Below are 17,459 nucleotides of genomic sequence, written 5' to 3' on the forward strand. Positions count from 1 at the left end.
TTGATCTTCTTTTCTTCCAACTCCTCCACTAGAATATATATTAGGTCATTTCTTGTTGCTGTTTCACTAATTGCTAAATGAGGAGGTGTGAAGCTTCAATGTCTGAAGGTTGTTATGCAGAAGAAATGCTCTGTCATGCTGCTGCTGAGAACTTTTCAGCAAAGGATATTGGGATCATTCAAGGGAGGACGCAAGGTGAGATAGATCAATAAGTGTGGCCACAAATCACTCAGATCTGTAGTATTAGCGGACTCTCTTCTGCTGAATATAGAGTATCAAATTTGCTGTATATGGCTCCCATACATATTTTACCAGGGATCCCCAACCTTTGGCTCGGGAGCCACATGTGACACACAGGTTCACGAAGTGTGGCTCACAACTGTTTGTGGCTTGGTTCGTTATTAATAGATATGAAGGGAAGATCTCCAAATGGTGACTTTTAGGGGTAGCCCTGCATAGGAGAGCAGTTCTGTTTTCACATATACTGGTGGTGAGGGAGGGATAAATATGGTAAGCTGAAGATAGGATGAAACCATTAAAGAAGTGGGAGGGGAACTTTTTTCTGCTAAGGTGCATTTGTATATTTATACCCTCATTTGGGGGCAATAAAAAATAATCAACTTAAAAATTATCCTTCTTTATTCGGTCAAACAATTTATTTACTCACGCCTAACATTAGATGGATAATGAAAAAAGCCAAAGAATACAACAAGGAGCTCAATTTTTGTTTCATCTACAACAGCAAAGACTTCAACTGTGTTGATCACCAGAAACTTTGGAATACTATGAAGGATATGGGTATGTCAAACCATCTGATCTGCCTCATTAGGAACCTTTACATCAATCAAGAAACAACTGTCGAGATGGAACATGGTGACACGGCATGGTTTAAAGTAGAGTGAGGTGTCAGACAAGGATCCATCCTGTCGCAATTTCTCTTCAATTTATATGCAGAAGCTATTTTCAGGAAGGCTGGACTGTCTGAAAAAGAAGAAGGAATCAAAATTGCTGAACAAGTCATCAACAGTCTTAAATATGGAGACAATACTTTATTGATAGCAACAAGTGTAGCTCGAACATGGGACTCCTACTTAATACAAAGAAGACAAAGATATTGACTACTGCTAGGTTCTAATGGGACTTGTTTGAGATAAACGGCAAAGAACTGGAAGTTGTAAAGAACTTCAACCTACTCACATCAATGATTACTCTAGATGAACCAATTACACCAGAAGTCAATAGGAGAAAACCTATGGGCAAATCAACAATGAAGTCACAGGACAAGGTTCTCAAATCGAGGAACATTTCACTGGTGATGAAGATACAGCTCGTACATTGTCTATTCCTTTCTGTACTAATATTTGGATGCGAAACTGGACAATAAAGAAACAAGACAGAAGAAGAATCAACATCTTCGAAATTAGGTGCAGGAGATGGACGTGATCAATACCATGGATGTCAAGAAAAAAACAATTTAATTTTGAAACAAATCAAACCAGTCATGTCACTCAAGGCAAGGATCACCAAGCTACAACTTTCCTACTTTGGACACATCACATGAAGAGAGTAATCACTGGAGTAGGACATCATGGTCGGAAGAATAGAAGGAACAAGGTGAAGTGGTAGACCAGGAACACAGTGGCTTGATACGATCAAGATAACCGCAGAGAAAACCCTGGTGGACTTATCTAGGCTTGCACAACATCGATCTTCTTACAGAGCATTCATCCATCAAATCGCCATGGCTCGATCTCGCTGAAGACCGTTAAACGATAATAATTTAATAATAATGTGATGGCTGCAACTTCTCTCACTACTGCTTTATATTGCAATAAATTTTATAAAGTACTTTCAGCAGTAAGTTATTCTGAACATAGATATATATTACATTGAATGTCTCTTTATAATGAGAAATTCACCAGTGCTAAAGTTACATTTATAAAACTCAAGCAGTTGGAGGTCTCAAGCATACATCACATAGGACACACCAAGACTTATGTATTAACATTACATATGAGACACTGAAACTGCTGTATATACATCACATAGGATACATTGTTACTACTGTATACACATCACATAAGAGACGATGCGAAGCTAACGATAAAAAAGCGCAGATGAGGTCTTAACAGGTAAATATAGGGAATTAATCATAAAAAAAACTCACCTATTAGGCTATGTGTCCACGGTAGAATGTACCTGCGGACTTTTCTGCCTGAAAATCCGCGACTTTCGCGGCAAATCCGCACCCGCGGATTTGCCGCGGATTTTGATGTGGATTTTTTTTTTTTTTTTTTCCCATTCTATACCCAAATCCGCACCAAAATCCGCAACAAACAATTGACATGCTGCAGATTTTTCCGGATCAAAATCCGCGGCAAATCCGCAGCGGAAAAATCCGCAGCATGGACACAGCATTTCCAAAATGCGGGTGCGGATTTGCCGCGAAAGTCGCGGATTTTCAGGCAGAAAAGTCCGCAGGTACATTCTACCGTGGACACATAGCCTAAGGGCGGCTTTGCACGTTGCGACATTGAAAGTGACGCACATCCGGCGTCGCAGTCGATATCGCAACGTGCAAATCCTTTTTGATACGATGAACGAGCGCAAAAGCGTCGTTATCGTATCATCGCTGCAGCCTCCGACATTTCCATAATGCCGGTGCAGCGACAGGTGCGATGTTGTTCCTCGCTCCTGCGGCACCACACATCGCTGTGTATGAAGCCGCAGGAGCGAGGAACTTCAACTTACCTGCCGCCGGCTGCAATGAGAAGGACGGAGGTGGGCGGGATGTTTACATCCTGCTCATCTCCGCCCCTCCGCTTCAATTGGCCGCCTGCCGTGTGACGTCACTGTGACGCCGCACGACCCGCCCCCTAAGGAAGGAGGCGGGTCGCCGGCCAGAGGGACGTCGCATGGCAGGTATGTGCGTGTGAAACTGCCGTAGCGATAATAATCGCTACGGCAGCTTTCACTATATATCGAACGTGCGACGGGGGCGGGACTATCGCTGCAGCATCGGTAACACATTGTTACTGATGTCGCAGCGTGCAAAGCCCGCCTTAGGGTTGTGCCACTCACAACCTCTGAAAAAGCCTGAGAAATAGTGGCTACAGCAGCCCCATTTGTGTTGAAGTCAATACTGGAGAGGAGAACCGGGCTAATGCCGCGCTGTCACCAAAATGACAATATGTTGATTGTATATTTTCCTTTTTCTTGATGAAGGAGACTGATTGCCTGAATAAAAAAAGAAATTTGATATAATCAACATATTGTCATTTTGGCAACAGTACGGCATTAACCCTGTTCTCCTCTCCAGTATTGATAGGAGACAATGTGACTGCTGTGTATACATCACATAGGAGAAAACAATACTGCTGTAATAATAATATTTACTTCTATCGGCCCAACATATTAGCGCTTTACAATCAGAGAGCTTCATATAGAAACAAACATTCATAAGTAAGAGTTAAAGAAGATACAATAATTAAAGCAAAAATAATGACAACCCTGCTCGTTAGAGCTTACAATCTACAATGGGGTGAGGTGGGGGCGACAAGGTACAGATGCTTATTTACAACAATGGTCCAGGCACCTCGATGAATGGGGGATAGATAAAGGCTGCATGAGCCAGTCTCCAGCCAATCTTTGTGATGCTCTTGGATGCGGTGCAGTTTGACGGAGAGTTGTGTTTTGTATACATTACATAGGAAACACTGATGCTGCTGTATGCAAGATATAGGATACATTTGACACAGCTGTGTATACCTCACAAAGAACACACACAGATTGCTGTGTACATGATAGAGAATACACTGGGACTGGTATATACACATCATATAAGAGACACTGGGGTTGGTGCATATACACTGACAAACAAAAGGGTAACAATATTTTGAAATTTTGACTTTCAGACTCCATATCTCACCATCCTCTACATCTTTGAGCATGAGACTACCATCATTTTAAAGGCAATCATCTTGGCTATCTCATATATAAATTTGTTTTGCAACTATTTAGCATATGATTAGTTATGCGATTTCTTTTCATGTCACTGCATTGTTAATGATTTGCTCCTGGTAGTGGGAAAATCTTTTTCTTCCTGTAAACTATAAATTCTAATCAGTTTTCAAATTTTATAAAGGCTCAGTGTGTTATTAAGTTGATTCCCAAGCTAAAGGTCACTGGTTTGAATTAAGGAGCAGCCATGAAGAAGATTTCCCAAGAAAAGAGAAACAGCATCTTCCAGGTCATCGAGAATGGTCTCTTGGCCAAGAAAGGTCTTTGGCGTGACAAACACGGCAGTGGAGGTGGTTCATTTGCTAATAGTGAGATCACAGATGTCCATGCAAGCATAATGCAACACACGTTACACAAATCTTAAATGATTGCCTGAAAAAAGGTGAAGAAGCCTTGACTATAATGTTGTCATATGAAGCGTCGGATTGAGTTTGCAAAAAAGTACGAAAAGTGAATAGTTGAAGATTGGATATGGGTGATTTGGAGAAATGAGACAAAAGTCAATAGACTAGGCTCTGATGAGTGCAAATAGGTCTGGAAGAAACAAGGGACAAACGTGCTAAAGGATCGAGAAATTGAAGGAACTATGAAGTTCAGTGGAGGAAGCTGAAGTTATGGGTTTGTTTCACAGCCAAAGGCATTGGATACTTGATCAGGATTGATGGTGGCTTTAAGGCTGAGCTATATGTGACTATCCTGCAATACGAGTTACTTTGTACACCTGAGTACTTTGGGTTTGAAAAGGAAGACATAGTGTTCCAGCAGGACAATGACCCGAAGCACACGCCTAGACTGGCAAAGAAATGGTTAAATCATATTGAAGAAGAGGTGCTGGATTGCCTCCCACAGTCTCCAGATCTCAATGTATTTAAATACTTGTGGATAGAATTGAACAAAAAATCTGTATACTAATCCAAGTGAACCAGCATGCATTAAAGGTAAGGTCTCACTTTTTTATTTTTGTATTAATAATAGCGATTATGAAATCAAGTATTTTTAATACAAAATTAAACTCACTGTTTATTTAGTTTTTATTTAATTCTACTTTTACTGAAGCACTGGGGGCTGCCATCATGGATTTGGTGTTTGTAACGACAGTTACTCACCTCCTTTATGGCAGCCCCCTGGACATAGAAGACAGTTGTTGGACTCCGACCCCTATACTTAACATAGAGAAGGCGTCTGCTGTGAAATGGACGTGCCTCCTGGGCTGTCCAGATCACAGCAGAGGGAAGAGATCAGCGCCATCTTTGTGGAGCACACAGCGTATGCTGTGTGCTCCACTTTCCCCCTGTCACCTGCCGGGATGGATGGGGTGAGTACTTGCGCTGGGCAACGGTGATTGCACCGTAACTAATCCTGCCGCCCCCCCTTCGCACTCGGTCAAGTCCCCCCCTGCACTCTGCCGCGCCCCCCTGCACTCTGCTGTGCACCCCCCCAAACCCACTCTACTCACCCCCGCCACACTCACCTCGGGCCTCCGCTGCTCGTACTGTGATGGCTGACAGGACAGGCTGCCGGGGGTGCAGGTCTGAGGTGAGTGCATGCGGCTGGGAGTGTTGAGTGCCCCATGACATCTGTAGTGCAGTGCTGCTCAGGCTGCAGATCACCCCTCCTTACTGCATGTCACCTCGGACCTCCAATCCTGGCCGGCAGCACAGTATATGGGGGTGCAAGATACAGTCTGCGTGGAATAGGGAAACAGCCAGCAGGGCATAGGGAAATAGTCAGCAAGGCATTGGTATACAGCCACCGAGGCATACGGAAATAGTCAGCAAGGCATTGGGATACAGCCAGCATAGGGAAACCTCCAACCAGGCATGGACATGTGTGATAATGACCTAACCTGGAGGCAGCTCTGAAGCCTGAAAAGAGAGGTAAAAAAGAACCCAATGATCACTCTGGCTGAGCTCCAGAGATGCAGTAGGGAGATGGGAGAAAGTTGTACAAAGTCAACTATCATAGCAGCCCTCCACCAGTCGGGCCTTTATGGCAAAGTGGCCCAACAAGGCCTGTCCTCAGTGCAAGACGTATGAAAGCCCCCATAAAGTTTGCAAAAAAAAACAAGAAGGACTCCCAGACTATGAGAAATAAGATTCTCTGGTCTGATGAGATGAAGATAGAACTTTTTGGTGATAATTCTAAGCGGTATGTGTGGAGAAAACCAGGCCTGCTCATTACCTGCCCAATACAATCCCAACAGTGAAACATGGTGGTGGCAGCATCATGCTATGGGGGTGGTTTTCATCTGCAGGGACAGCTGGTTGCAATTGAAGGAAAGATGACTGGAGGCCAAGTACAGAGATATCCTGGAATAAAACCTCTTCCAGAGTGCTCTGGACCTCAGACTTGGCCGAAGGTTCACCTTCAAACAAGACAATGACCCTAAGCACACAGCTAAAATAACAAAGGAGTGGCTTCAGAACAACTCTGTGACCTTTCTTGACTGGCCAAGCCAGAGCCCTGACCTAAACCCAATTGACCATCTCTGGAGAGATCTGAAAATGGCTGTCCACCAACGTTCACCATCCAACCTGAAGGAACTGGAGAGGATCTGTAAGGAAGAATGGCAGATGATCCCCAAATCCGAATGTGAAAAACCTGTTGCATCATTCCCAAGAAGACTCATGGCTGTACTGGCTGAAAAGGGTGCTTCTACTAAATACCGATCAAAGGGTCGGAATACTTATAACCATGCAATATGTCAGTTTTTCTTGTTTAAAAAAATTGCAAAAATTTCTACATTTCTGTTTTTTTTCTGTCAAGATGGGGTGCGGAGTGTACATTATTGAGAAAAAAAATGAACTTTTTTGAATTACCACCAAATGGCTGCAATGAAATAAAGAGTGAAAAATGTAAAGGGGTCTGAATACATTCCATACCCACTGTGTGTATAATATATACATATATATATATATATATATATATACATATATATACATACACAGTTGAAACCACAAATTTACATACACTATCTAACAAGACACATATGCACATGTAGCGCCCCTGAAGCCATCAGGAGCTACAAGGTACTGCATCCTGTCAAAGATGCAGGGCCTACCCCCAGGGACCTGGAAGGCCAGTGCCGGTAACACCAAAATACATATATAATCCCTGTTTTTCCCTTCCCCAAGGACTGGTGAAAAACTAGAGTTGGACCCAATGGATGGTCACCTAGAGGTGGAGCCGATCCAGTCCACTAGACGACAACCAGGGAGGAGGGTTCAGACAGTCAGTAAGTGGAAGTGAGAGGAGACGGACGTAACCATACTGACGGGAGTGTGTAACAGTGACCTGTCAGGCGCAGGCGTTTGGTTGCCGAAGGAGTATAGTGGAGTGCTCTCAGAACCATAGCACCGATGGGGTACAGAGCCCTAGGTCAGGCAAACACTCCAGGCAGACCTGATAAAATCTGCACAGTGCGGGGACCATCCAGGATCTCACTGACCGTAAAGTCCGGGGGCACCAGCAGTGACGGGAGAACCAGGCGCTGTACGGACTAAAGGCTACCAGGAGGGGACCCCCAGACGCTCCAAGCCATGGGGACCCACCAAAGAGGGAAAGGTGGAGGGAAAAGAAGCCACCAGGTCACCAAACCGGCACTGGGACTAAGGGGACCAGTGGTGAGGACCAGCCTTCCTCAGGGTACCAGCCATCACACAGATGTGAGTAAAGAAAACCAGTTACACTGCAATCCCTTGTGTGGCCTACCTTCTTTCCGCACCTAACTCCATCACCTACCCCCTTGCGTAGGGGCCAACATCTAGGCTGCCATTAACATCAGCCCCAGCAGTGAGAGACTGTGCAGCGGCGGCTCCATCTACCTAGCCACAACCCGCAAGTGGCGTCAAGACAAAAACTTTATTAATTTTCCCCTGTATATAAACCCCTTTCAAGCGACCCCCAGGGTCACGGAACCGGACAATGGCCACCCAGTGAACTGTCCCCGAAAATAAACGGCCCGGGACCGAGTACCCCATAGCCCTGGGGTGAGTCACACGTTTACAATATGAGACAGTCCACATGATGATGTCATGTCTTTGGACGCTTCTGATAGGTCTATTGGCAATATGAGTTAATTAGAGACACACCTGGCGATGTATTATAATGCACACCTGAAACACACTGTTTCTTTGAGTAGCATCATGGGAAAGTCAAAAGAAATCAGCCAAGATCTCAGGAAGAAAATTGTGGATTTACACAAGTCTGGTTCATACTTGGGTGTAATTAGCTTGCAGTAAGAGCAGACCTATGGTCTGACTAGTGAGCAGAGCTGCATATTTTGGGTGTCCCTGATGTGAGAGGAGACCAGGGCAATAGATAGCATGATGTTGAGTAAATACAGAGAATTGACTGAAAGACAGAGTGATAACCTGGAGACAGGTCCTAGGATAGGATGCCTAGCAGTATGGTCTTGAGTTTATAACTCAGAGACGTAACAGGCCATGGCGGAACAGAGCACGTGAGAGTGCCCCGGGCTGGAGTTCCAATACGTCAGAAGTAGAGAAGCTAATTACCAGTTATATTGACAAAATAATTACTTTAAAAGGAGGAAGACGCGGACCCGCGGGTTGAGAATAGGATTTTCACTAACTGGTCTGTAGTACTGAGCTGGGTTGTGGTGAAGGAACAAAGATTTGTTGAGGCAGTGACAAGTAAATTCAAGGAAGTAAAGAGACTGTGAGTGGAAAATTGAGGAGACTGTGTATGAAATGATCTGTGTTGTAAAGGAAACATTTGTAAAGCTATGCACTTGCTATCTACGTTGCATAATCCCAACCAAGTTATCATTTAGTAAACAGTTTATTCTAGAGTAGTGGTGTCTCTCATTGAACTGTCCAACATCTGGTCCTGGGCAGATGACGTCACCGGCATCATGTGGTCTGTAAGGGCCTAGCGCCCCCATCGCACAAGTCCAGGCAGGACCTTCACCTTCGGGTGCAATGGACGAGTATCTCACACATGGCTACTGCTCCACGTGATGTTACATTTTTGCAGTTTCATAGTTCATCATAATGCAAAATTCCACCTGCTTTATAAGGGCAAAGACGTAAGTAGGAAACTTGGTGAAGTTAACCTACATATATCTCAGACATTGAGTGACGTCATAGTCATCTCGGACAGCAATATGGCCCTATGGCTCTTTAAATACTATAATTGCAGTGGTGGTCACCTTTTTACTAGGTTTAAATAAAGAAGTCTCTAAATTTACATGTTCGGGTTAAGTGAGAAAAAAAAACAAAAAAGCCAGCACTAAATGTGCACTACAGCACTAAAAATTCCAACTGTACTTATTATAAATTTGAGATTTTTGACCAAAAATTTGCAATTTCTTGAGCTACCCCGCCACGTCACGGCAAATCTCTTTGAGGCAGTCCTACGCTAAAATATTTTTATAAAATGTGCCAGACGGCCTCACATATGAAATAGTGGAACTGCTATTAGCAGCAGTCACCTGGTCTATTTCAATCCCGTACCCATGACTGAGTCATGGCGGTGGGCGGGACAGGTCAAAGTGTGCCGCCCCGTGCTCGGCTGCAACCAAGCCGCTTGGATCCGGGCTCGCTGGTGGGTGGCTCGAGCATCTCCGGACCCGGGGGCCCCTTGCGGTCACTCCGATCTAAAAGGGGGTTGGTGGTTTGGGGATGTAGGTGTACGGTCGGAGCCGTGTTTTGAGTTCGTGACACCACCCACGGGATGTGGTGAAGGTGGACACCACCGCTGCAGTTACGGGGCACCCGGGGGAGATGGTATGCAGCAAGTTGTTAACCCCTCCGTGGGCAGGGATGGTGGCCCCGGGACCCGTTGGGGTGTTTTGGCAGTGCAGGGAGATGGGTGGCCGGAGGGCACTAGTGTACTCACTATTAGAATAAAACACTCGAGTCTCTGGTAAACCAAGATGATGGTGGTCGGTGCCCGCAGCCGGCTGCAGTCGGGATCCCCCTCCCGGTTGGTGGTCTCTGCCTTTCTTCTGCACCTGTTTGAACTGTTGGGCTGCCTGCGCTTGCAGCGTCAGGAGTCCGCTCCCCGGCTTGTGGATGTCAGGAGAGTCCGTTTGCCTGCAGATGCTGGCCCGTGGGATCTCTGAGCCTTGGCGGTGGCTTTCTATCCCCCTCGTTGGGCTGTTGTCTTCTATGAGGGACTTTGGGTGGGAAAGGACCTAAAGTGTAGACCGCAATCAGTTAATTAGCTCAGTCCAGTAGTTTCTAGACCTCGTTTCAGGGTCTGAGTACCCCCTTTTGTGCTCCGGTTTCCAAGTCAGTTCCCCGGGTCGGTACCGGTGGGCCACTACCCTGCCCCGGTCCACCACGGTTCCACCAAGCCATCTTCCTGGCTCCTGCAGGCAGAGGCCTCCATATGCCTCCTAGCCAGAGGTACCAGGACCCCAACCCTGGCATCTGTCAGTCTGTCACAGGCCTGTCACACAGGCCTGACCTCCTCCACTGCACTCTCAAACTGAACTCTCCACTCCTCAGAGTAAAAACTGACTACTTGGGGGGGGCGGAGCTGGACATGGCCGAGTGAGGAAGCTGCTTGTTAGAGCTCCTCTAAATATCCTTCCAAAGGGCCGGTTTACTATATATATAATGGGCAAATCCACCAAGAAAAACAAGCCCAACACCTCAGGGCAACTTTCTGCATCTCAGGGCACGATTGGGGTGTACCTCACCCGTTCCCGGGAGCCTGGGACTGCCTCTCAGCCTGGGAGAGAACTACAGCCTGAAGGGGCCCCTGCACCGGTGCCCGCTGGGGCGATGGGCCCGAAGACCCAGAGAAGGGGTGAGGCGGCAGGGTCCTCACATGACAAGGACGGACCCCCCAAAGAACACCCGGGGACGGCGGGAATCAGGGGACCCCCTGCGGTGGAGGAAGCGGCATCATCTGCGGCGCCATTCCAAGATGGCGGCCGCGCCACGGAGACGCCATCCAGCAGACTGGGAAAGGAAGATGGGTCGGCCGCAACAGGCGTCCTACCTGCCTCACATCCCACGACATCTCTGCTGGAGCCGGGTAATCCGGATGACTCACCGGCGGCCGGCATCAGGGGAGCGGAGAGTAATGCGGCGTGCGTGCACGGAGTGCACGTGTGCCTGGGCCCAGAAGAAGCATCACCGTGGCAGGCCCGGGCACGGGGGAAGCAGGCGCTGCACGGGGAAGTCGCGCTGCAGGCACTACTGCCCCTGTCTGCATACACTGGCCCGGCAGCCAGAGGAAAGGAGGGAGCAGCGATTTGCCCAGAAGGACTGCTGGGAGAAAGGACACAGGTACGGGGACCGCGGGAGGGCCTGGGGAGCGGGACTCCAACCAGAGAGGGAGGTGAAGTAACCAGCCAGGCGTATGCACCAGGGGTTAAAAGACCTGCAGGGGAAGCTGGAAATGCAGGGTAGCCATCTGAATCCTGGGTAGCGGCCAACGAATCCTGGGGGACACCTCAGAGGGAAGCAACCCCTCCCTCTCCAGATCGATGGTCCACTGGCTCTTCCTGGGCTGAGAGCCCGACAGTCTCGGACAGAGAAAAGGGCATCTTGATTCCCAGAGATGGAGGGCCAAGAGCAGTGGGAACACCCCCAATGCGCCATATGTCCATGCCACTAATATGGGACGATATGAAAAACCCCCAAAGCACGCAAACGCAAACACTAATATATGGTCCAGCTATACAGGACTCTTTCTATTCATACCCCAATACGTCTCACGCTGTCACCTCGATGGGCGAGGACCGCCCGGCCTCCCTGGCAGACCTACGGTCACTGTTGCAAGCGATCCCCACCAAGAACGACATTGCAGCACTGGCTAATCAAGTGGTGGCGGAATGTAAACAAGAGTTTATCCAACTACGGCAAGATCTCTCCTCACTTACTCACAGAGTCGATTCCCTGACAGAGAAACAATCAAATTCTCAGACGTCTATTCAATCTATTCAAGAGACTGTAGAAAACCAATCCAAGCAACTATTTTCCCTTCAACAACATGTAGACGACTTAGAGAATAGAAATAGAAGGAACAATTTACGTATTAGAGGTATCCCGGAATCTATTGCCGCTCCTGATATACCTACTGCTCTCCGTTCTATCTTCAACAATCTGCTAAAGAGGCCACCAGGGGCCCCCCTCGAGCTCGATAGAGCCCATAGAGCCCTACGTCCCCCGGATCCAGAGGACCCCCGCCCGAGGGATATCGTGTGCAGAGTGCATTTTTTCGCTGTAAAAGAGGCCATCCTACAAGCAGCCAGGGGGAAACAAAACTTGTCGTTTAATGGCTCTACCATACGCATAATGCCGGATCTCTCACGCCACACCCTGGCCCAACGTGCGACCCTTAAGCCCCTTCTTGATGCCTTGAAGGAGAGGGGTCTACCGTTTCGATGGGGATTTCCATTCTCCCTGTCGGTGCGGAAGGACTCCCGATGGATGGTCTTGCGATCCCCAGAAGACCTCCCGGCCTTTACTAAGAGCCTGAATTTACCTACAATCACTATTGCAACCTGGCCGATTACCCTACTCCAGCAGTGGGTACCTAGGGGACGGCAGGCCTCTTCTGGACGGTCTACACCTCATGTGTCCGGCAGGGGGCTGCCCCCGAGAGAAAGGCGGGGTCGGGGGACGGGTCGTCCTCGGTGACCGATATAGATGTGCTCAGTGGCGGAATGTATGCTGCCTTTAAGTTTATTCATCGCCCGTACTACATGAATATTTGATATTGTTGCCGGTTCCTGTGGTTATCTTTAATGTTTTTCTTGCATGCACGGAGCTCGGCTTGGTTATGTCTGACATCCTTTTTCCCCAAATAGGCCGGGATCCTCTGTCCTGCCTAGATCAGGCGGATATGTTCCCTAGGAACAATTGTTCGGATTTAGTTTACTGTGCAAGGTTTTTTTTGCCTGCTGTTCTCCCTGTTTTCGTTGCTCTTTCCCTCTTCTCCCCACTATATCCTACCTACCTCCAGTCTTCCCTTCTTTCTATTCTCAGCGGCCGGGCTGATAGGGTTCGTTACCCTCTCTTATATATCTCTAATGTACTACTCTTTTATAAATGGCGGATCTAACCATTGCTTCTTTCAATGCCAGGGGCCTCAATGTTCCGGAGAAAAGGACACAGATACTGTATCATCTTCATAAACGGAAGGTGAGAATAGCGTGCCTCCAGGAGACACACTTCAAACAAGGACATGCCCCTATTCTTAAAAATAAGTATTACCAGACATGGGTTTCCTCAGACAACCCAGACTCCCGTTCTAAAGGCGTGGCAATAGCCATCCATAAATCCCTCCCACATCAAATCTTAAAGTGCACGACAGATAGTCTTGGAAGATATATTATACTCTCACTGAGGGTGGGAACCCACATTTTCACAATAATTAATGCTTACGCCCCAAATCAAAAACAGGACAGCTTTGTTTCCCGTCTGATTGACGTTGCGATCCCCTTGCTGCAGGGCACGGTGATTTTATGTGGCGACCTAAATGTCACTCTCGACCCCACATTAGATAATTCCAAAGGAAAATCTAGTATTGCATACACCACCATTAAACGGATCAAAAAAGCTCTACTGCGCATTCAATTGTTTGATGCTTGGAGAATACAGCATCCCTCGGACAGAGACTATAGTTTTTATTCACACACTCAGGACTCTTATAGTCGTCTTGACTACATATTAATTCAACATAGCGCTCTCCCATGGATCCAACATACGGGAATGGATAATATATTGTGGTCAGACCACGCGCCGGTGTATTGCACAATAGAGATCCCCTCTCTTTCGGCTCCTAAAGGGTCGTGGCGGCTGAATGAGTCGTTGCTACTGGATGAGCTTTGTGTCACTGACATTCAGACCTCTATTACTAGGTTCATGGAGGACCACTCAGTAGATGACACAGCCCCCACATATAAGTGGGAAGCACTGAAATGTGTCCTACGAGGTATTTTTATTAAACACGGGTCCCGAATCAAGAAAGAAAAGGCCCAAAGCATAGTAAAAGCTCTCCAGAAGGTCTCTGAACTGGAGCTCATCCACAAGCGAGCCTTATCGGCCACAAATCTACAAGCCCTTTTACAAGCTAGGTTCCAGGTTAAAAAACTGCTCGATTCCTCATACCAGCGTCTAATACAGGTGGGAAGGGGGAGGTTTTACGAGTTTGGGGACAAACCCGGCAGATTGTTGGCCAACGCGCTGAGAGAAGAAAGAGCTCATACCCTCATACCTTGCATCAAGAACCCACGCGACGAAATACTCTATGCCACCCCAGAAATCTCGAATACTTTTCACGACTATTATTCCAAGTTATATAATTTACCGGTTGAGCCCCCCAGGTCGAGTGATGAGGGCCCCCTAGTGCCCTCACCTTTTGGACGTCTCGATAGCTCTATAATTGACAACTTGGAAAGCCCATTTACACTGGAGGACTTGCTGGCAGTGATTCACGACACACCTGGAAACAAGAGCCCTGGCCCCGACGGATTCCCCGCCAAATTTTATAAATCCTTTTCTGATCAGTTAGCACCCCTAATGCTCCTTTCCTTTAATTCGATTTCGGACTCTGTCCACTTTCCACCCCATTCCACCACAGCGCACATCTCATTACTCAGTAAGGCTGGAAAGGACCCCACGGTGTGTGGTAGTTTTAGACCAATATCACTTCTTAATGTAGATTTAAAAATTTATGCCAAGCTTTTGGCAAATAGACTTGGTCCTTTGCTTCCTGACCTGATCCATTTGGACCAGGTCGGGTTTGTCCCGGGTAGAGAGGCAAGGGACAACACCATAAAAACCTTGGATTTAATTCAACACGCACATACTAAACAACTACCGATGATGTTGCTATCTTTGGATGCTGAGAAGGCTTTCGATAGAGTCTCCTGGCAGTCAATTGCACAGACCTTGGACCACATCGGCTTGGGACCGGTTTTCTCATCCAAAATTATGGCTTTATACCATGCCCCGACTGCTCACCTTAAGATCAATGGCACTCTATCGAAACCCTTTTCCATTCGTAACGGGACTCCACAGGGATGCCCCTTGTCACCCTTATTGTATGTTTTAGTCATGGAACACTTGTTGTCGGCCATCCGGGCCAATCCGGACATAAAGGGAATTAAAATCGCCAACCGGGAGCATAAATGTGCTGCCTTTGCTGATGATCTCCTTATTTATCTATGTAACCCCATCACCTCTCTCCCATCCTTAATGGTGGAGCTGAACCGCTTTAGCAAATGGTCCAATTTTAAAATCAATTTTGATAAATCAGAAGCCTTAAATATTTCTCTACCCCAAACAACTGTGAATGTTATAAAACCAAACTTTCCCTTTAGATGGCCACCCCATGGCAGTATTGGGTACTTGGGCATCAAGATCCCATCTGACTTGTCCAAGCTCTTTCAATTAAACTACCAAAGTTTCCTGTCACGGCTCGAGGGTGATTTAGCCCGGTGGCACAGAGGCACTCTTTCATGGTTCGGCAGGATCAGCGCACTCAGGATGACGGCGCTGCCGAGATTGCTGTACTTGATACAGACAGCTCCGGTTTATGTTCCAGCATCCTATTGGGCCAAGATGCAGCGCATATTCAATCAATTTGTTTGGTCCGGAAGGCGTGCCCGTATAGGGAGTAGCGTCCTGACTAGGACCAAGAATGCGGGAGGGACAGGACTACCTGACTGTAGGCGGTACTACTTAGCAGCCGCTTATGCCAGGATCCTGGACCTTTTACATAATACTGGTTCTAAGCTTTGGGTCTGCATGGCACAGGATATGTGCCCCTTATCGTTACCGACCCTGCCCTGGACCTGGCCGCTCCTCACCAGACATAAGATTGAGATGTCTTATAGTACTAAACAAACATTGAAAACGGTCCACTCTGTGTCATCACGCAATCTCATGATTCAGCCGAGAGGGCCCCTTATGCCACTAACCGATAACCCGGGGTTTTTACCGGGAGCGTCATCTAATAATTTTCTGGGAAGCACGAAACTGACTCCTTTAAGATTAAATCGGGTGGCTCCGGGCGGGTCTCTCATCCCACTCCTGGAGATAGTGGAGGGCCGGAATTTCAAAATGCGATTTAACTTTGAGTATGCTCAACTCAAGCATTTCCTAACCTCTCAGGACACTACCAGGGCTCTTTCCCTACCCCAAACTCCTTTTGAAAACCTTTGCACTGGGCCTTCCGACATGCGTCATGCAATTTCAAGGGTGTATAAGCTTATGACTAGTGCAGCAGAGGGGTCGCTTCCTCGCTTTTGTAGAGCTTGGGAGTTGGAACTCAACCAAACGATTCCCAGGAATCTATGGGAGCGTTGTTTCCGCCTGACCCACAGGTCGGCAGTTGCCACTAGGATGCAAGAAACCAGCTATAAAATACTTTCCAGGTGGTACAGGGTTCCGGCGTCTCTTCATGCGTGGTGCTCCGAAATACCGGACACGTGCTGGCGTTGCGGGGCCTCAGGAGGCACCATGTCTCACATCTGGTGGCACTGCCCGGGCTTGTCGATCTTTTGGAACAAAGTACTGGTAGCCATAAAAGAGGTTACAGGGATCGTAGTACCCAGCCGCCCGGAGGCAGCTTTACTGTATATCTTTAACGTACCGGAAAAGGTTTTTAAAAAATCTATCTTGGGTCACCTTCTTCAGGCCGCCAAGACAGTGGTCCCACGGCGATGGAAAGACTCTACCCCCCGACATTTGATGAGTGGGTAACAGAGGTAAATGTGATCCATCGCATGGAGATGGTGATGGCCCAATCACGAGGGCAAACAGTGGAGACAGCCACTAAGTGGTTCCAGTGGGAGTCTTTCCTGTCCAGTGAGAAATTTCCTGAACTAATTTAATCTCCGGATTGGGGGCACCCTGGCTTTTTCTCTTTTAGACAGTACACACCATCCTCTCGACAAATTTTAGCTCAATAGATGAGGTATCAGCCCCGGTCGCCCCACCCTGCTTTCTATCTCTCCCCTCTTTCCTCTGAATTACCTCTCCTTCTTTGGATTCTGTGACTATCACTCAACTTAATCTCTTCGTCTTGTTACATTATCATCTAAGGTTTTAAATGTTTACCCAGGTATTATTTCTACTATCCATAGAATATCACGAAGCCTGCGAAGGCATGGTATAGCAGTGACTTGGGATTTCTGATTTGTATCATTTGGTACAATATGGATGTATGTTTTAATTTTGTAATTCCTTTGAAACTTAATAAAATCTTAAATTGGAAAAAAAAAAAACTGACTACTTTTCCCGCCTCAGGCTCTCTGAACTCCTCGGTGGGTGTGGCCAACCACCTGGCTCCGCCCCCTGGTGTGTCCATCAAGCCCTGAGGGAGGTAACTAGGGTTTAATGTGGTTGGCTGGTGTTACCTAGTTAGGGACTGGTGTAATGCGGGGCCCTATCTGTGACTACCTGGCTAGTCCAGGGCATCACAAAAGCAAATGCTGCATGAAGTAAATA

Source organism: Anomaloglossus baeobatrachus, chromosome 5 (genome assembly GCF_048569485.1).
Source record: "Anomaloglossus baeobatrachus isolate aAnoBae1 chromosome 5, aAnoBae1.hap1, whole genome shotgun sequence".
In the NCBI taxonomy this organism is placed as follows: Eukaryota; Metazoa; Chordata; class Amphibia; order Anura; family Aromobatidae; genus Anomaloglossus; species Anomaloglossus baeobatrachus.